General features: G+C 37.0%; 1 protein-coding gene across 1 annotated transcript in view; it reads right to left on the reverse strand.

The window, feature by feature from the left end:
- The window catches only part of RXRG (retinoid X receptor gamma), a 224,968-nt gene that overhangs the window by 201,814 nt on the left and 654 nt on the right, over positions 1–22,500 (reverse strand). The window contains exons 2-3 of the mRNA XM_031936808.1: positions 9,734–9,807; positions 9,523–9,618 (exon numbers count right to left, since the gene is read on the reverse strand). The gene's annotated coding sequence lies outside the window, so the exon portion shown is untranslated. The remainder of the gene's footprint in view (positions 1–9,522; positions 9,619–9,733; positions 9,808–22,500) is intronic.

The following is a 22,500-nucleotide window of genomic DNA, read 5'->3' on the forward strand; positions in this document are numbered from 1 at the left end:
GTGGTTGAAATGGTTGCCAGACAATCTCCTGTCGCCATTTTAACTCTTAGTAAAACTAGAATGTGCTGAGGTATATAGCAAGCACTGAAAACTTTTTTTTTTTTTACTTTATAGCCAACAGAGATAGCAACTCCTGGCGGGAATGGTGGATCTCCCAAAAATGACTACAGGAAGAAAAAGAAATCTAATAGTCAAACAATCAAATGGAGAAAGAAAATGGAGACAGAAAAAAATTGGACATAGATATGGAAAAGCTATCTCAAAACATTTATTGTAGGAGAAAGCAGTCCTACACACCTCAACAAGCCCTGAGGACACTCAGAGCACAGTAAGTGATTACTTACGGATGGCCTGAGTCATCAAGAAAAGGTTAAATTGTGTTCAGTATACAGCTATTAATAACATCAGGACATACTGTGTAGTGGAGAAAGCACTGGGCTAGAAACCAGAAGCTTTGGGTTCTAGCCATAACTTTGATGCTAATTATATGACATTGGGCAAATAACTTAATTGCTCTGGAATTCAGTTTCTTTGTCTGTAAAATAGGCATACTCTTGCCCATCTGATAGGGTTGTTGTGACCAACAAATGTTTATGAAAGTGCTTTAAAAAGGTAATGTGTTTTATGTAATAATTTCAGAAAATTTTGCTATGAAAATGGTGAAAAGAATTAAAAAGAAATCTTCACTTATCATTTTTGCCTAAGTGCTTTTTTCTGTAATCGGGCTCATTTAAAAGCAAATGTGACCTATAACCAGTGCTATTTTTCAGGATATATATAGATATAGTTATGTGGATATGGAGATAGATTAGGTAGATAGATAGATGCAGAGAGAGGAAAAGGAGAGAGAAGGGGAAAAGAGGGAGGGAAAGGAGAGAGGCATACACACATAACACAGAGAGACAGAGGCAGAGTAGGGGAAAAAACAGGAGGGAGGAGATAGAGTGGAGAGAGGGAAGAAGAGGAGAGAGAACTGAGAAGGGAAATAAATAGGGGAGGCAGAAGAGATGGAGTAGGGAGAGAGAGTGGGGGAGAGAGAGAGAGAGAGGGACAGAGACAGAGATAGGAAGGAGAAGGGGGAGGGTTTCCTTTCAAGGAGATCTGATTTTAAGTATGCAGCCTATATTCAGGACACCCAATATTTGGACCCAAATATGGATCAAATAGAAAATTCATTTATGTGGAACACATCATTAACTGACAATAATAAGGATAATGAAGCATAAACACATAGAAAAAGACTTCTGTGAGGAATTGGCCTGTAGCCCATCTCATATAACATTTTAAGATCACCTTGAAGTTTTTTAAACAGCTAGTCATGTAAAAATTCAATGTGTTCAAAATGGAATTCCTCTTCTTATGTCAAATACCACCTCCTCCTTCTGACTTCTCTAGTTCTGTAAATGGCACCACCATTCTCCCACTCATCTAGTTTCTAAATCTTTGAGGCCTTGTTGACTCCTTCTTTTGAGAAGCAGTGTGACATGGTGGATACAGTGCCAATCTCACAGTCATAAAACTTGGATTCATCTCCTGCTACCAATATACGTTGATTGTGTAACCTTGGACAAGTAATTAAACTTCTCCATAACCCCAGACAGCTTTCTGAGTATCTAAGTTGTAGAGAAGATGCCAGTATTCAAGATAAAACAAGTTTCTTCATCAGATATTAACAAAATCAGAGATCTAGTCCTATCCACTAAAGGATCAGGAAGGATCCATCAAAATGCAATCTATTTTATCAAGTAAACAAGCCTTTATTCAGTGTTTACTATATGCTACTCACTAAGCTAAATACTGGGAGTACCGAGAAAGGCAAAATATAGTCCCTGTCCTCAAGGACTTCACAATCTAATGAGGGAGACAACTTATAAGCATTTGTGCACAAACAAAATATATACTTGATAAATTGTGAATTATCTCAAGGACAAGACTAAGATTAAGGAAGACTAGAAAAAAAAATTCTTCCAGAAGGTAAAATTTTCACTGCGACTTGAAGAAAGTCAGAAAAGTTAGGAGGCAGAGATGAGGAAGGAGAGAGTTCCAGGTAGGGGACCAGGAGGCAAAAATACCTAGAGTTGAGAGATAGACTATATTGTTTGGCAAGGAGATCGACAGAGTGCATGGAAACAAGGTATATGAAAATGAGAAAGGAGGAAGGAGGGAGGGAAAGGGGAAGGAAAGGAGAGAGGATGGAAGGAATGTTCTACAAGCTACCCAATCCTTTTCAGTGATGAGTCCAAGGTCTGTCAAATCCATGATCATGACTTATGGCAATTATATTCTGTTACTTGAGGGGATATTTTAAGCTTTCCATGGTTCTTAGAGAACCACTATCTCTATCCTTCCCACATTTACCTCTTTTTGAGATGGTAGTTGTTTATGTATTAGTTGGGAGCATTTGGTCAATACAGTTTTATCAAATTATAATTTTGTTTCAAGTTCCTAATAATAGGGGAATTATAAGCATCTTCCTTGATCTGCTGTAGTTCAATAAACTTTAATCAAATAACCAAGGCATAATGAAATCCGTCACAGGAACTTGACTTAATTATAAGTGGTCTTTATTCATGACACAAAAGTAAAAGGACTACAATCAAAATATTTGAAAACAACTCCCAAATGGAAAATATTCTTATAACCAACTGCCATACTATCACTGCCCACAACTGTTCTAGAGTTGCATCCCAAACTTAGTTCAGTTGCTTAAACTCATCCTCTCCATTAGCCTCTCCAACTAGGGGCAAGTGGACATTCCTCATGTTGGCAATAGCATATGTCCTTCATCCCTTCTCCACCCCAAGCCTCTCATCTGCTTTTCCATTCACAAACTCCAAGAGGGTCACTATTCCAATCAGGGGAGGGAATAGACCTAGGGCAACCATTTGATCTTGAATTCTTCCTCAAGGGCATTAACTAAAAATCTGAATTCATATGAGGATTTCTTCCTTGGATAAATCATCTACCAATTGCTTCACTTTAGCTTTGCCTGTATCCTCTCCTGCCTCAGTCTCCACCTCATGATTTTGCATCTAGAGACACAGCCTCATTATCATAGTTGCATTTTTTAAAAATTGGTTCCACATCCCTAAAAAGGCTCTCTTGGGCCCAATTACCCTTTCTTCTCTTTGCCTATCCTTCTACTAGCAAACTTCAAGTGCTTAATATTTATCTCAACATTACTCCTACCCCAACACTTTGGCTTTTTTTGAAGTCAGCCAAAGCTTTACAGGTGGGGCCAACTTCCTAAAAAGGGTTCATGCCCTGTCAGATGAGGCAAAGATATAATTTTTGCTGTACACTTCTATAGGATGTCACATAAGTATTAATAGATTAAAATTTCACTAAAGCTTTTGGACACCTGTATAGGATTTTATAATTTACAAAGTACCTGCCTCATAGCAATCTCTTGAGGTAAGTAGCACAAATAATATCCCCATTTAGAGATGGGGAACTCAGAGTGAAAGTGAAATAGCCACAAAGATTTCCTTCAATCCCAAAGCTTGTAATTGCTAAACCACAGGCTTCCCCTGAGTATATGAAAATTCATTAATAATTTTTGCTTTGTACCTTATGACCAGGCAACAAATGTATATTGAGCAGCCACTATGTATAAGGTTATTAAGCACCATGTAGGGTACAAAGATCTTCACTCCCTTGAAGTTTCCAGTATAGTAGTGTTAGCCTAAACATACAAAGAAATGAATGAATAAAGAAATATGCATGGAAATTGGAAATTGCAGATAAACCAACCATCAAAAAAATGAGAATAAATAGTATCAGCTTTACCTAATAAAGATAACTGTCCCATAAATATGTATTCAACCTCTTCTTTTTTCTATCTTCCTTTCTTTTTCTCCTCTCCCTTCATCCATTTACACCCCTATTACCCTGTCCAAGATGATCATCATATTTATAGACATCCAACCCATCCATCTTCTTGCCATCCATCCTACTACTGTGATGATCCAAGTAGGTCCAGAGTTGATGCTCTGAAGTATTTAAACCACTTATCTTTGGAACTCTGGTCATAATTGAACATAAAGTGAGCACAAATTCACATTGCATATTATATATTGCCAAACCCAGATACAATTCCAACTATACATTCTCACCATCTTCTTTCCATCCAACCTATCCCCAGATATGCCTTCTCATATTCTATTCCTCACCTCTTACTCTAGGAACTCAAGTCCAATCCAGTGAACACTTATTAAGCACCTGCTTTGTGCCAGCCATTGTCCTAAGAACTAGTAATACAATTAATGATAATTTTTCAAATGTAGTCCTTGTCCTCAAAGAGTTTATAATCTTAAGGAAGACCACACACAAGAAGAGACAGAGGGTATAGAAGAGGATACCAGGAAGTACCTGAAAGATGCTGGGATGCATCTTGTCTGTGAAGTTGAAAACAGGCAGGGCAGCAGATGTAAAGTAAAGTGAGCTGAGTTTTTCTATAAAGGAAGGCATTGGGAGGATTTTAGAACTGGATCCTCCAAACCTCTAGTCAGGGGGCAGAGGAAACTGAGAGAGATGGTGTCAAGGCAGCAGGCAGTGAGCTTAGAAGTGCTGAGCTTATTCTGGGAAAGCATATTGTTCTATGGAGGTGAAACCAGGAAGGGTAGCAAACAAAGTGGAGCAGTACAACCAAATCCCAACTCTATCCTTGTTAAACTTGTGTCAATTAACTCCTCTGTAGCTCACCATCCCTGTGACTTCCTCACACACTTTTCCTGACTTTCACCTCCCTGAATGGGATAACTTAAAGGTTCCTTAAAGGCAGAGACCACTTCATTTTTGTATTTATATTTTTAGAACACAGCGCAGTATATGGCACTTAGTAAACACTGTTAATGCTTTCATTCATTCATTCATTTAATTCAACAATTATTATTAATGCCTACTATGTGCCAAGCATAGCACTAAGAACAGAGAACAGAAAAGGAGGAAGAGTCCCAAAGGATTTAATCTGCTTAGATTAAGGGTGTGATGTATTTAGGCACAATTTTTCTGCCTCAGGAATTAAAAGCTACAGTTATATAGTCATTTAATTAAAAGCTATTATTGTTGTTCAGTCATATCCTACTCTTCGTGATCCCATTTATGGTTTTCTTGGCAAGGATACTGGAATGGTTTGTCATTTCCTTCTCCAGCTCATTTTACAGATGAGGAAGCAAACAAACAAGGTTAAATAACTTGCCCACATCCACATAGCTAGCGTCTGAGGCCAGATTTGAATTGTCTTTCTAACTCCAGGGTTGGGGCTCTGTCCATGGCATCACCTAGCTACCTTTAGAAGCTATTGCGCAATAAAGGATTCCAGGCTGGGTTTTTTTGTTTGTTTTCAAATGTTCAATTCTAAGTTTGCTTTTTGATAGTTTGATGGCTGGAGAGATGAATATCCTTCTTTAATGTTAGTTAGTGTAGGTCATCTCTGCTGGAGAATAACTTTGCAAAAAGTGCAAGCCCCATCAATAAGGGGGAAGGATAAAATCTTAGTGGAGACAGAGGGCAGTGAATTCAATCTCTCTTTCCAGAAGCAATGGTGACTTTGATTTGATTAATATTTCCAGACAGAATCAGAAAGTCAAAAGGATGGGGGAGAGGGAGATTCAGGAAGGATAGTAGAAACATAAAGACATAACAGAAAATGGCATGATCAGGTGGCTGATCCCAGTTAGTTAATTTGAGCTTCCACCAATCAGAAGAGCATCAGAAAAAGCTGGAGTTCCAATATGGAAGGCAGAATAGCTGAAGTGATACCAGTGGCAGGAAGCATGACAGGAAGATTGAAGTGAATAATGTATTAAAGTACCTTTCAAATCTTGAAGTGCTATATAAAAGCTAGCTATTATAATAATTATTATTATCATCAATCATCATCATCATCATCATCATCTCATTCTTCTCAAGTTTTGTGATGGCGCTCCGATAGAAACAGTCCAAGGACAAGTCACAATCCCTCTTTTATTCTTTATATTTAATGATCTGCAGACTATTATTCAAGTGGGTTAAATGACAGCTTTTTTTAGTGATTGAATAAAAGTATTGAGGTCTAAGCTCATCTTCTGCAGTGCTTAGTGAAAGTATCTTTAGGACCACTCCAGTAAGAGCCATGATCCAGGGTACATGTATGTAGCTCATCTTGGCCCCATGTGGTTTTAATGTCTTCTATGAAGTCTCTAGATTTTGAAAACATTATTTTAAAATAGCACAGACTGTTATGTCAGATAAGCAATTTAGACTTGAACTACAGGAATAATCACCCCTGGTATCACAAAAGGCTGGGCCAGTCAGGAAAGACTTCCCAGAGGATCTGCAAGATGAATATAAATGAAGGGTACTACTTAGCTAAATGGAGAAAAGTAGGGAAAGAAAGTCCAAAGGGGAAAGAAAGTGAACAAAATAATAGTGTGATGTGTGCAAAGTTGTATTTTAGGAAAATTAATCTGTCAGTCCTCTACTAAATTCCTCTGTGGTATGAAGGTGATCCTGGGTTCTCAAGTCTATGCTAGCAAAACACAAGACTGGTGTTTTATTTGACAGAACTCGAGCTGAAAAGGATTTTCTATGCCCATCATCTGAGCACAAGTTTAGCTTAATTCAGAGATGCTCATATCACAAGGATATTAGCTTCCAGAAAGGGAGTAGATTCCTGAAATACTGTCTACTAAAAGTATAAAGGAAATGTTAATGTGTCAAGGAAGGGATATCCAGAGTAAAGAATATTAAAAGGTTTATGCAATTCAGTAGTGGTAAATGAAATAGACTAGAAAATAGAATGACAGAAGGTGAAGAGAAAAAAAGAAGGAAAAGATCAACTAGATCATCTCTGTAGTCCAAGCATGAAGTAAGGAAATGAGCATTTGTAAAGCACCTACTATGTGACAGGTATTTTAGAGCTATCTCATTTGATTTTTACAACAGCCCTGGAAGGTGGATGAGATTATCATTTCCTATTTTACAGTTAAGGAAACTGAGGCAGACAGAGGCAAAGTGAAATGTGATTATTATTTCCCATTTTACAGTTGAGGAAACTGAGGCAGACAGAGATGAAGTGATTTGCCCAGGATCACACAACTAGTAAATATCTGAGGTCAGATTTGTATTTATGGCTTGCTGACTGTGAACCCTACACTTTCTCCCCTTTATCAGTGAGTACCTGAAATAGGATGGTAGAAGTGAGGGGGAAAAAAAGGAAAAAGGAATTGTATCACCAGGCTTAACCACTCTGTGATATAAATCTAGTTTAAAATTCTGTTGCTATGGCAACAGAGAGACGCTAGAAAGAGACACTGATTCTACTCCCTTCAAGGATGCTTCTGTTTCTCCCCCCCCCCCTCCAAAAAAATGTTGATTCTCTTTTTAGGCAAATAGGCTTGAGCAAGAAGAAGTAGGGATAACATAGGAGGCACATCTTCTGGGTCAGAGACACTCAAGAAATTTTTCTTTTTTTCTCTGGCTGCATTCACTTGAAGATTTTCGAAGCAGGGACGTTTGGAGCCAGTTAGCTAAGAAAACAAGGGTCTAAGATTCTTTTCTTACTCCCAGAGACAAATTCTGAGTATGTTCCACAGTAATCTAAATATGCACTCAAGGAAAAGAGAGAATTACTATTCAACATCTGCTGGTGTTTGGGAGCTCTGGTGGAAAAGATATCCAATTAGGAACGCTGCTAGTTGTCTAGACAAGAGACCTATATTTTATAAGGCTCCCAGAGAATTTCCTTTACTGTATTTGAGTGCCAAAGCGCAAACTGGTGCAAAGGCTTGGAGTCAAGAAGAACTGAATTAAAATCCAGTCTGAGTCATTTAGTTAGCTAGGGAAAGTCAGTCAACTCTATTTGCCTCAGTTTCCTCATCTGTAAAATTAGCTGGAGAAGTAAACAGCAAACCACTCTAGTGTTTTTGCCAAAAATAAAATAAAAAGAGGTCTTGAAGAGTCCAGCTCAATTGAAAAAACTGGACAACAATTTGAATGTCTTCTATGAGGTTTTATAAATGGTGACCTAGTCTGGAGGCAAAAGTATTTTCTTGGTGTAGTATAGCAGGTGTAGCAGTTATTATAAGAGTGGTAGTAGTAGCAGGAGCAACAACAGCAATATAAAAAAGTCTGGGCTTTGCTGATCTTTATCACTTCCTCTTTTCCCCTCCCATGGTGAATACAGTACAGAGTGTATTAAAAACTCTTTAAATAAGCCTCAGTAAATTGTCTTTCCATAAAGCCCCATGTACTCCTTATCTTGCACTTTTATAAGCCTCCTAATATTAATGATATAATTATATGCTTTCCATACAGTAAGAGCCAATTCAAAAGAAGACCCATTTTGATAACCAGACTAACATAGGTACAAAACAGCCTTTCAGAGAAGTTTAAAAGACTTCTAGAATTACAGATTTTTTTTCTACATTACAAATCTGTCTATGGCTAGCTGCCCCAGAATCAAATCTATCCCTTCTTTTTATAACCCCAAAAAGCTCAATTGTCCCTTCTATTTATGATTAGGCTAAGAATCTACTCATATCTACCTATAGCTGATTACAGAATTGTTCCCTTCCTGCCTCATAGATTTCCCAGAAAACTAGCCAAAACAGAAAAGGAAAAGAGAACTGGGACTCATTCAATTTCTTTCAGATGGTTTTTTTTTCTAATTGCCCTTGTACTCTCAATAATTTTAAGCACAAATTGGTTTCCATTACAAAGATATCCTCAAAATATTGTCTATAAGTTTATATTAGAATTACATTGAAAAATAGGGACAGGATTTTTTATTTCATGTAATAAAAATTTCCCAAGTGAGGAAACACCTTCTGTTAATGCAGATTGGAATATTCTTTATGAACAAAGTGTCTTAGAGAGTTGCCTAGAGAACTGAAATTTTACGTGATTTATCCAAGGTCTCATCCTGAAGCAGGACTTTAATACATGTTTTCCTGATTTCAAGGCCAGCTCTCAATCCAATCTGCCATACCCTGATGCCTTAAAATTTCTGAGTGTAAACTATCATTATTCCTGTAAACAAGCTGGTCTTGTTTTTCTTTTGCATCTGGAAATTGGAAATTTGAGGATTATGTGAAGATTTGTCATTGTGATACCATCTGTTGAAAAGAGTTTTAATCTGCATCAAGTATTTCCTCACCTGCTCACTTCCACAAATTTTCACAAATCCTACAAGATCCAATTGGCATTCTTCTTCTTCTTTGAAAACCTTTCTCAACCTTCCATTAGGAAATAATCTCTCTTTTAAATTTGTCATAGTATCTTACCTACACTCCTACTTTGAATCTACTTTTTGTATGAGAATTGTTTGATCATATGTCTTTTCTTCCCTCCTATATCATAACATCCTTGAAAGTAAAGATCATAACTTTCTTTGTATCCACAGCACCACAATAAGTGTGTGTTGAATTGCACTGAATTGAATTAAGAATTGTCTAGTTTATTTTGGAAGCTAGAAAAACCTATAGAGAATCTTCATAATAATATCAGTGTGACATAGTAGAAAATTCCAAGGGTATTTACACCAGTCATCAGATAGATCCGGTTTCCATTTGCTGCCTCAATATCTGACTCTCTGAGAAATCTTGAGCAAGTCACATTTCCTTTCCAATTCCCCATCTGTAAAAGAAGGATGATACATTAGTATGTCACATCACTGTTAGGGGGATTCACATAAAACCTGGAAAATGGTTTAAGTCCTTTGAAAGACAAACTCTGATATAAAAGAACTGACCTGGTGATGTCAATAAGAGGTGTGCATCAGTTGAAAAGAGCAAACCACTGGTCATGGTGCTGACAAAACTGGATCTGAAGGGGGAAAACAAAACAAAACTCCATACATGGGATGACTTTGCTACCTAAGAAACAGTAACTGGAGAAAACTAAATAAAGATTGTCTTATCTATAGCATGACCATCAAAGAAGGACAATAACAGATAGATATTGAGGCATAGAAGAGAGTGTGTTTAAAAGGCACCAATATGGGAAATGGAAAGATTAAGACCAGGAAATAAAAAGGAGTCCAGTTTGATTGAACAGTACAGAGGATGAAAGGGAATGATATATGAATTAGTTAGAAAGACATAAACTTAGATTAGAAAGAATACAACCAGATTTCAGAGGTCCTATATTACCAGGAAAAGAGTTTTCTATTTTTACTAGGCAGTCACTGAAAGTTTTGAGAGTTGTTTTGTTTTGGTTTTGGGTTTGGTTTTTTTTTTGTTTGTTTTTGTTTTTTGTTTTTTGTTTTTTGCTGAGGCAATTGGAGTTATGTGATTTGTCCAGAATCACACAGCTAGGAAGTGTTAAGTGTCTGAGACCAGATTTGAACTCAGGTCCATCCTGGCTTCAGGGCTGGTGCTCTATCACTGTACCACATAGCTGCCCCTAATTTTTATCTTTTATTGAACAGTTTTGAAAATTTCTCTAGCTACTGAGGAGTTTGTATATTAAATGTAAAGACCACTAGCCTTAGAGGTGAAAGAAATGTGAATTTTAATGCTGCTTCCAATGATTACTAACAATGTGGCCATGAGAAAGGCATTTATTCTCTTTAAGATTCAGTTTCCTGGGATTTCTCAAAAATATTAATTATTAGCAAATAATATTGTAATTGCTTATATAATATTTACATAATATAAAATAATATTAAAAATAAATGATATATTTGCATGATAATATTGAATAAATAATAAATAAAATACAATTATTAAAATAATAAGTGTAGTACCTAAATGTATCAAATGAAACAATGCATGTATCAATCTTTATAAACCTTTATAAACCTTAAAATCTTAAATGTCAGTTATTATTATGTTCAAAAATGTGCTTTATGATCTTCTGCCAGGAATATGAAAAACTGAAGAAGGAAGAGACTGAAGGCAGAGAGGTACAACAATTCAGGTAAGAGGAGCAAGCCAGTTGATGATCTAAGGTGAGTCAATTGTAGAATAAAGAAAACTGTACAAGAATTATTGTGGAGGTAAAAGTGAAAGGACTTGGCAACTGATTGAACATGATAGGATCTGCGAGGATAAAGAGTTAAAGATGGCTGTTATATTTTGAGACTGGGCAATTCACTCAAACACTTGAAATTCCTTGAGCAGCAGTAAGATCTCTTCTTTAGTTTTCCTCTTGTCCTAAATATAGCTCTAAAAGCCATTTTTGTGGCCTTTAGGATTCACCATCAGCCTCAACTCATTTTGAGCTTTAAGTGTTTCTGACATTTCTATCAATAACTTGGATGAAGACATAAGGGTCTTACTTTTCAATCTAGAGGTGTCACAAAACTGAGAGAGAGCAAACATGTTAGAGAATAGAATTGGGATCCAAAAAGCTTTTTTATCAGCCTAAAATAGTTGTGCAAAGCTCACAAAATTGGATTTTAAAGAGATAAATATAAAGTTCAATCCTTGGGCTCAAAAACTCAACAGCACAAGTTTAGGATGAAGAAGACAGAGCTATATGAAGTGCACAGGGGTAGAGAGCAGTTTTGTGGGGGAAATTTTCCAATAGCTTCCAAGGACCACAGAATCAGTAGTGTCATCCTTGCTCCCCTCAAAATCTAACCTGATCTAATTTGAAGGATCTGTAATTTCATAAGTATGCACAGTCCCTCTCCTAGAACAGATTGCAATTTTTCTTTAACTTTACTAGATGTGTAAAGTAAAAATCATCATCATCATCATCATCATTATCTTGCAGATTCCCTAAATCCCTTAGGATCCCTAAGTATCCTAGGTACTTAGATAGTACCTAATTGTAATTCTGGTCCTGAAATGACCAGTCCTTCACTCCAAACTTTTTCAGCTTTGTAGGAGCTCTACTAGCATAGGTTTTGAAGAACCAGGTTTACCTCCATGCTATAATAAAAGCACCCAAGAAGGATTTTAATAAACACATCATCTTATGATGCTTGAGAGACACTGTATACAGTACAAGGAAAATGATAAATCCACTCTACTAGAACTAGCCAAAATCTAGATTACCACCATCTTTTAAGATGTTATAAGCTAGAAAAAATCTAAAGAAAGATGCCAGATAAAGGATAATAAGAGTATTGGAAAACATATCATAAGATGAATAGATGAAAGAAATTAGATTTCACTTGTTTACGTATCTACTTAGATAAGGACATAAAAATTATTTAAAGGAATGTCATGTTAGAAAAGGAAGAGTTCTCAGAAGGCAGAAATTGAAATAACATAAAATTGGAAAAAGACATATGTTGACTTAAGAAAAACTTCCTAATGGGTAGAGGTATCCAAATATAAAATAGGATACATGGCAGGAAAAAAAGAGGCTAGCGAGAACTTGAGATCCTCCCTTGAAGGATGGACAACTGTGTATTGGCAATATTGTAGAAGGTATCCCTGTTCTTGTACTGCTTGGAATAGATGGTATCTGAGATCTCTTCTAACTTTAAAATTCTGGAATTCTATGAAAAGCTCTACTGATCTTTATGTGTCCATGAGTGGCTAAAGAGAATATATACCTAGTTCTGATTGATGACCTAGGGATGAGAGTTGGACATAATTTCTCTTTCCTTAGATGTCTTTCTGGGGGATATCAGAGTTCATAACTGTGTTACCTCTAGATGAGCTATAATTGGCTACATGAGAAAAATAGGAGGAGGAAGAAAATATGCTAGTAAGCTTTGACCATCAAAATGATCACCATGTCACTTTCTTAGGACACTTCTTTGTGGAAAGCAAATTCTTAGTCAAAATCCCATCATATCCTATATCTTTGCTCTTTGATCCTACTCAGTATGACAAACCCTTCTTTTTTAGATCATTACTCCCAAACTCACATACTCCTATCCAACTTATCTCTCTGGAAATAAGTTTTCTCTGGAAAATGAGACAGTTACAATTTATAAATGGTCAAATGATATGAACAACGAGTTTTAAGATGAAGAAATCAAAGCTATCTGTGGTCATGTAAAAACTGTCTAAAATATAAATCACTGTTGATTAGAGAAATGCAAATTAAAACAACTGAGGTGTCACCTCATGTAATGGGCTGAGGCTTGAGTTGATGTACTGAGGTCCCAAGCACGTGAGGCTAAATAGTAATTGGACTATACTCTATTAATATACATGCTTGGATAAAGAATGGCCCACTCTCTGTGCAAGTCCTGATGTGTTGTATAGGAAACGACGATTTTGGTGGGTGGAGGCAGAGAGACAGGAAGAGAGGTGGGGAGAGATTAGCCTGGGTTCCATGCTCGTAGCTGCTGGTCGTGTGGCCGCTGGTCTAGCTAGCTTCTTGACTCAGCTACACACATTGCTATTGCCCATTCTCTTCCATCTCCGATCTTTCTTCACTGAGAATAAAGACTGACGATTTTCCCCTAACCTGAATTCCTGACTCCGGCTGATTTTAAAATACGCGGTCTTCACAACCTCACACCTATTAGATTGGCTAATATGTCAGAAAAGGAAAATGATAAATGCTAGCTAAGTGGGAAAAATTGGAACATTAATGTAAAACTTTGAACTTATTCAATAATTCTAGAGAGAAATTTGGAATTATACCCAAAGGATATGTCCTTTGCTCCAGCAATATCACTACTAGGTTTATATTCCAAAAAGATCCTAAAAGAAGAAAAGGACCTTCATAGAGCAAAATATTATAGCAGCTCCTTTTCTAGTGTCAAAGAATTGGAAATTGAGGGGATGCTCATCAATTGTGGGATGGCTGAACAAGTTGTGATATATGATTGTAATGAAATATTATTGTGCTATAAGAAATGACAAGCAGAAGAATTTCTGAAAAATTGGGAAGATTTACATTAACTGAGGCAGAATGAAGTGAGTAAAACCAGGAGAATAATATTCACAGTATTCACTGTGAATATTTACAATATTATATAATGAATTGTTAATGACTTATCTATACTCAGCAATACGATGACAAGACAATTCCAAAAGACTCATGATGAAAAATGCTATCCATCATGTGGCTCTCTTCAACAATGAGATGATTCAAATAACTTCCAATGATCTTGTGATGAAGAGAATAATCTATACCCAGCGAGAGGACTGTGGGAACTGAGTGTGGTACACAACACAGCATTTTCACTCTTTTTGTTGCTGTTTGCTTGCATTTTCTTTTTCATTTTTTTCAGTTTGATTTGATTTTTCTTGTGCAGCAAGATAATTGCATAATTTGTATGCATATATTTGGTTTAAACATATATTTCTACCATGTTTAACATATATTGGACTACTTGCCATCTAGGGAACAGGTTGGGGGAGGGGGAAAATTGGAACACAAGATTTTGCAAGGGTTAATGTTGAAGAATTGTCTATGCATATATTTTGAAAATAGTTTTATTAAAAAAATAAATTTAAAAAAATGGTATCCATCTCCAGAGAAAGAACTATGGAGTCTGAATACATACCAAATTTTTTTTGTTTGCTTCTTCCTTTCTCTTTTTTCCTTCCTTCTTTCCTTCCTTTCTTTCTTCCTTTCTTCTTTTCTTTCTTTTTTCCTTTGTTCTTTCTTTATTTTTTCTTTTTCTTGGTTTGAATTTTTTCCACAACATAACTAATATGGAAATATGTTTTACATGTTCTTTTGAATTACTCTGTTGCCATATAATTACTTGTGAATGGAAGAAGATGAGATATCCAAGTGGGAAAATGGAAGCTCAATAGTATTTTGGAATAGATAGTGAACCCAAACAGGATCTAGCAACCAGAACATAGCTGTGAAACGCTCTATATATTAGGCATGATTATAAGAAGTGGTTTGTAGAAGTGATAAGTTTGCTCAAAATATGAAAAATATGAACATCTATAACAATTTCAAGTCCTTTTGTTTTGCAGAGTATTGAATTACATGCAAGGATATAACATGAATGTCTAATGATAGGACCATTTTTCTCTAGATTAGAAAAATTGGAATGATTCTCTAAGGTCTTTTACCTTAGGGTGCTCCATATGGCTGTCACATAATGCAAGGAGATAATAAAAATGGGAACAAAGGAGAACCAGCCTTCTACCAGCTGGTTCTTAAGGAAAACACAAAGTTTATTTATATACATAGGACTACCATTTAAACTTCTTCCCAAGTTTCCAAATCAAAGATGGTGGGATGTTCTCCTCTCCCCATTCCCCATATTACACAGGCTACATGTTCCCCTTTTGTGGTTTCTTTTCTCCTTCAAGGTTGACCTCCATGTTGATTTTAAACTAATACCCATATAAAATTGGTACAGGGCAAAACATAACATCATTGTGTCCAAAGATGGTTCTGACTGAAGGATATCCAGAGTGTGAAACTTGATTTTTAAAATTTTCATGGTTTAGACACCACAAGAATTATGGTTTGTCAAAGCTCTTCTTTAGACCTTAGGCTGTAAGCTTCCAGAACTTCCTCATAGAAAATATTGACAAATATGTTTCAAAGGTTGGTAGAACTGTGTGCCCCAAATAATATCTTGTCCATGACCAGCTTGTTTTTCTACCTAATAACTAACCTCCAAAATAATATTTTGCCTTGACCCCTGATGTTCTAATTGACCAGCTCTAGGTGGAGGAGCATTCCAAAAAGAACATAAGAATCCCATTCTCAGAAGGGCACTTTAGAACATCCCCTTCCTGTGTACCCATAACTCTGTGCTCCTCAAGATAGCACTGACCCTACATAAGCCATATCCTATGTTAGTATAGGTGTATTAGAGTTATAAAATCATGTTCTCTTCTTCCTATCCTTTTCCCTCTCTTCCCCACTGATTGCAATAAAACTTTGCATTGCAATGTCTGTGGCTGGCCTCCATACCTCTTGTTAGACATGAACAGGCAGTCAAGGACTTAGTCTGTTGATAGCCACAACTATGCTGGGCGAGGGAAACATGTTATTTGTGAATCCAATTGTAGAAGCTCCATATTCTTCCAAGAGGGGCTCTTTTATGCCAGTGGACTGTCACAAAATAGAAACTTCTTTTTAAAAATGAAAACATCTCTAGTTGTGTTACCAGTCATTTTCGATTATTAGTATGAATTTGTTTTTTCTCCTATTTTCTCCTAATACCCAAATGGGATCTACTGCTGCAATGAGGGTAAGGAAATTTGGTTTGTTTGGTAGGGGAAAAGAAGAAGGGAGAATAAACATTTATTTAGTGCCTACGATGTATCACTCATTGTGCTAATCACTTAATAAACATTATCTCATTTGAACTGGTGGGTAAGATCCAGATAATTTTGGGTCCTGAAGCACTTTGGGGAGGAAGTTTTGACTCAGGTGATGTGGTTAGAAGCATAGAATAGTGGGAAAAGCTAATGAGATCTGTAATAAAGGGAAATAGGAGGCAGTCAAAGGCAAACTTCATCTTTTTAGCCAATGTAACCATTTCACAAAGTAAGAGTAATTTACTGAACAACATAAAGAAATTTTTTTGCATTATGTATTTTCCTGGTAAATAGATCAGAGGTTTCCAAAGGCAGTTAATGGTGCATTGGATAAAGGACTGGATCTGGAGTCAGGAAGATCTGAATTCAAATGTGACCTAAGACATTTACTAGCTACAGGAATATGGGCAAGAGACTAAATCTATGGCTTCCTCAAGGATAAGATGGGGATGATAATAGTACCTACTTCAGAGACTTCTTGTGAAGATCAAATGGGGTGATATTTGTTGATTTGTTTGAAAAAGCACTTAACACAATATCTGGCACATAGTGGGTACTATATAAATGCTTATTGCTTCCCCTTCTCTTCTTCTCATTACTCCCACATATTTATTGCAGCTATATTTTAGATACCTGTCACTAACATGCTTCCTTCACCATGTTGAAAGGACCCATAACTCTGTGATCCTAAATAAAAGTCTACATAAGTCATATTCTATGGTAGTATGGTATTTTGGAGTCTTAAAATTATATCCTATTCTTTCTCTTCTAGATTAATCTCTTTTCTCTCAATGGCTGATTTCACTTCTCTTCACTTCACTTCTCTTCACCCCCACTTCCAGATAGCAACAACAACAATAGTAATAGTTTTCATTTATATGATAAAATATCTGACATAAATGTTTTCATTTATTCTCCAAACAAATATGTAAGGAAGTTAAGGGAAATGTGATCTCCATTTTACAGATTAGGAAACTGAGTCTCGGGCCAAGGTCACCTCGATGGCAAATGGAAAAGTCACAACTCAGCCCTAGTTGTTACAACAGATAAGAAGGGTGAGACAGATGAATGGCATAAGCCTGGGAGGCACAGGGGAGAAAAAAAGCAGCTGCTACTGATGGTGCTGATGAGGGCACCAGATTCTCTTGCTATGCCAGGGTTATCTGCATCTGAAAATAAAAGCAAACAGAAGCAAAATTTCTTGGCTGATTTTACACAGGCCTATCTGATAGCTATTGCAGAGCTTATGGTGGGAGGTGAAGCATGGACAAAATAGAGATCAAGAGGAGACCTCCTCAAAGCAAAATGGAATTGTTTCAGGGGTCTAGTTTCTATCCCCATAAGTTTCCGTATCCCCTTGTAATCTAATTCATACTGATATGTTAATGACTCATATGCTTCCATCTCAGAAGTTTTACATTTTAACAAGGGTCAGTACTTAACCCCCCAAAAAAGTATTTGGGTCAACTGTCATAGAAACCTATGGAGGACATATTTTAGGAATAAAGAGGGATTTTATTGAAGCTGAGAGTGCTTAATCAAAGTTCCTGTTGTTTTAGCCCACCTCTGAACTTTTGGAGGTTCTCTCTCTCTCTCTCTCTCTCTCTCTCTCTCTCTCTCTCTCTCTCTCTCTCTCTCTCTCTCTCTCTCCCTCCCTCTTTCTCTTTCTCTTTCTCTCTCTTTCTCATTATCTTTAGGGATGCTTCTCAAATCACATCATTTAGGCCTACTCAGAAGGTCAAACTCCTGAGATTGGGTTCTCTTTTTAAATTAAGTTTTAATTGAAGCTGAGAGTGCTTAATCAAAGCTACTGTTTTATTGACCCACCTATGAACCTTTAATAGGTTCTCTTCAGTCGTGTAACTATCCCAGGGAAATATCATCTACTGGGACCATACTGCAGACTGGCTGAAGTCTTGGGCATGAAGAAGGTAGAAGGATTGGGGGTGATAAATCTGTATCACAGGAACCATAATAGCTATGTCCTTGACTAGATCATCTGAGCCCTTCCTTATTCTCTTAGCAGTCACTGGATTGAGGGTCAAGGTCCTCTGACACTCAAGTCATGGGACCCTAACACAAATCTTTTCATTTCCTTTCCACTGAACAATGATGATGCCTTTTGGGTCCCTGGGGAAAATAAAGGGAGACACTCTGGCACCTGAAAAAAGAGTATTAATCTGGAACAGTAGTGCTGTTGACAGAAAGGGCTAAAAATAGATCCCTATCCAAGGCCATGAAAAGCCAATGAATTTGTCCTAATGTGATCCAGCTTCTGATTACACCCTCATGTGCCCAGTCACTTGATATCCTCACTATAGAGGGTTAAGGATGGTCCCTGTGAAAGGTTCAGAGATGGGCTAAAACAACAGGAGCTTTGATTAAGCACTCTCAGCTTCAATCAAAACTTAATTAAAAAAAAGAGAGAGAGACAAAGAGACAGAGAGAGGGGGAGGGGAGAGAGAGGAGAGAGGAGAGAGAGAGAGAAAGAACCCAACCTTAGAAGTTTGACCTGAGAAGGCCTAAAAGATGTATTTTTAGAAATATCCCTAAAGAGTTTTTATCCCCAAAATATCTCTTCCAAAGATCTCTATGACTAATGTCCAATAAACAAGAAACTTAAATCCCTCCAGGTCTTTCTGAAACCATCCTGCTGATTATTTCATATAAAAGAATAATACTCCATTAACATTTATATACCATAACTTATCCAGCCATTCCTCAACTGATGGTCAGCCACTCAGTTTCCAGACCCTTGCCACTACCAAAAAGGCTGCTACAAACATTTTTGCCCCCATGGGTCCTTTTCCCTGCTTTATGATTTCTTTGGGATACAGGCTCAGTAGAGACTGTTAGATCAAAGGATATGCACAGTTTGAAAGCCCTCTGGGCATAGTAATTTGAAATGTTTTTTGAAAAGAGAGAAGAGAAGCAAGTTGGAGATTCAGGGCTTGGGTCACCATCTGAAGAGACCTCAGGCAGTTAAATTCTTCTGCTCTCAAACCACAATATTTTCACTGTATCATGCTGCCAGTCCCTTCATTTTACAAGTGAGAAAACTGAGATCCTGATTGGTTAAGGCTCTTTTCGAAGGTCACACAGGCAGCCAAGAGACAGTTAGTTGGTATTCAATCCCAGATATTCCAACTATAAAATCAGTGCCCTCTATTATGTGATTATGAGCATCATCCAACCAACTTCACATTGGTTAATGACAGACAACATCTATATAAACACTTTAAATTTAAAAAGTGCTTTACAAGCATTATTTCATTTTATCTTATAAGATCCCTGAGAGATGGGTGCTACTGTATCCTCGTTTTTACAGATAGGGAAAACAAAACAGAGATTAAATTACTTGTCCAGGAGCATACATATACTAAGTATCTGAAGTTTAATTTGAACTCGGTTCTTCCTGAACCAAGGCCCAGAATTTTATTCACTGCAATTACTGATTAAACAGATCCCTCCAATCAACCACTGGAGAGAGTTATCATTTTGAAAACTAATTTTCTCCTATAAAGATTTCCCATATTGAGATGCTTTGCTAAGCATCATTAACAACCACCAGCAGCACTTTTATGATTACAGAGGCAGTTGGCATAATGCATAAAAATCTGACCTTGAAGTCATGAAGGCCATGGGTTCGAGTCCCACCTAATTAGCCATATGATGCTAATGAAGTCACTTGCCCTCTTAATGCCCCCAGACAGCTCTATGAGAGTCTCAGCTGCCGAACAGGTGCTGATCTGCACTGGCCAAAAGAGTTTTCTACAGGGAGTTCCCTGTGCCAGTGAAGTTACAGGCCTAAGCCAATAATAGCATTTTAGGGAGGTAATGTTGTCTACTGGAAATAAGTCTAGTTAGGATTCAATCCAAACCTGACTGCTTGGCAAGGAGATTCCTGCAGAAATAAAGGTTAAACTAAATTCTTCCCTAAGTAAAAATATAAGAAGAAAGGAAGGAAGGAAGGAAGGAAGGAAGGAAGGAAGGAAGGAAGGAAGGAAGGAAGGAAGGAAGGAAGGAAGGAAGGGAAAGAGGGGGAGGGAGGGTGGGAAAATGGGATTAATGTCAATATTACCTGGTTTTTATTTTCAAAGCATATGCTTAGATAATTTTTAACATACACCTTTGCAAAACCTGTGTTACAAATTTTTTCCTTTCCTTCCTCCTCCCCCCTCCCCTAGACTACAAGTAATCACATGTGTTAAACATGTGCAATTCTTATATATATATATATATATATATATATATATATATATATTTCCACAATTATCATGATGCACAAGAAAAATCAGATCAAAAAGGAAAAAAATGAGAAAGAAAATAAAATGCAAATAACAATAAAAAGGTGAAAATATTATCATTCAGTCCCCACAGCCCTCTCTCTGGGTGCAGATGGCTCTCCATTACAAGACCATTGGAACTGGCCTGAATCACCTCACTGTGGAAAAGAGCCATGTTCATCAGAATTGATCATTGCATGATTTTGTTGTTGTTATGTACAATATTCTCTTGGTTCTACTCATTTCACTTAGCATTAATCCACGTAAGTCTCTCCAGGCCTCTCTGAAATCATCCTGTAAATCATTTCTCATAGAACAATAATATTCCATAACATTCATATACCATAATTTATTTAGCCTTTATTCCCTAATTAATGGGCATCCACTCAGTTTCCTGCTCCTTGCCACTACAAAAAGAACTGCTACAAATATTTTTGCACATATGGGTCCTTTTTCCTTTTTTATGATCTCTTTGGGATACAGGCCCAGTAGAGACACTTCTAAATCAAAGGGTATGCACAGTTTGATAGCCCTTTGGACATAGTTCCAAACTGCTCTCCACAATGGTTGGATCAGTTCACAACTCCACCAGTTTTCCCACATCCATAAGGGAAATATTTGATCTACTGTCCTGCCCCCCATCCTGGATTATTATATGGAAAGCCAACTGGGAAGCCCTCTAAAATGAGAAATATTGAGTCTTTTTGTTTGTTTATCAAGGATCATAGATTTAAAGCAGGAAGGGATCTTAGATGTCATCCAGTTCCATCACCTCATTTTATTGATGAGAAAACAGGCACAGGGAGGCTGAAAGTTTCATCTCAAGACACCCAACTTATAAATAGCAAAGCCAGGGTTTTAACTTGGGATTCCAAGTTGAAAGCTCTGTGCATTACAATACATTACCTCTTTGAATCAGGATGACTACTGTCTAAAGTGACTTTAGAATAGTTAAGCTGTGGGCATGATGGAAAAGAAAACATTGGGCATAGGAATAACACGTGCACACCTTTCATTGGAGCCATGATTTTAAGCTTCTGGGCTATCTGCTTCAATAAGGCCTCTTTCAATGTGACAGAAGTCCCCTGAGTCCCTCATATCTCACCTAATTCAGCATCAAGAACCCAGTGAGTGCTTAGTAAAAATAAATAAATAAATACTTCATGGATGAAAGTAGCTGACTAACAATATCCCCCTTTCCTTGCTCTTGTCTCACTAAGATAATCCAGGCATCAGAGAGGTCTTTCTTACCAAGGTATGTATATTTATTATTCACATTTACACTCTTGTTATAAATGTTTCTGACAAATAGTTCAAAAGATGAACTTCTATAAATCACATCTTCTTTTCCCCTGAGTTTCTATGTTCATATCAGAGGGAATGGATCTCTCTTATATCTTTAGTTTCCACTTCCTCTGCCCTTCTCTCCTTCAGATGGCAAACCTTTCCTCTTTTATTCCCTTCTAGATCAATAGATCACAATCAATGATGATGATGATGATGATGATCAACTAGAATTTATATGGCTTTTAAAAATTTGCTAAGCACTTTACAAATATTATTTCATTTTGCCCTTACAACCATAACCCTGGGAGATAGGTGCTATTATTGTCTCCATTTTACAGACGAAGAAACCAAGGCACAAAGAATATGTTTAGTATCACACAACTAATAAATGGTTAAAGGCAGATTTGAACCCAGGCTTTTTGGCTCCAAGTCTGCACTCTATCCACTAAGCCACCTTGGCTTCAGTGTTTTAAAGAGATCACTTTTTAAAGTGCTTCTGGAAGAATTCTTTAGTAAGATAGAGATTCCTTATAAAGCGCCCATTTACATCAATCATTTTCCAGTTTATTCACTTGGAAAAGGGGTTTTTCTAAAGCTAACTGTGTTTGTGGCAGTGTGGTGGAGCGATCACAGATTTGTGTGATGCTGAGCATATCACTGAACCTTTCTGATCGTCAGTTTCCCTGATTGTTAAAAAGAAGATTCAAAATACCTTGTCTTCCTATTCCACAATGTACTGTTGCGGTTGTTTTATGCACCTCTAATGAACTAATTCGTGTCTAAAACTC

Source organism: Sarcophilus harrisii, chromosome 4 (genome assembly GCF_902635505.1).
Source record: "Sarcophilus harrisii chromosome 4, mSarHar1.11, whole genome shotgun sequence".
In the NCBI taxonomy this organism is placed as follows: domain Eukaryota; kingdom Metazoa; phylum Chordata; class Mammalia; order Dasyuromorphia; family Dasyuridae; genus Sarcophilus; species Sarcophilus harrisii.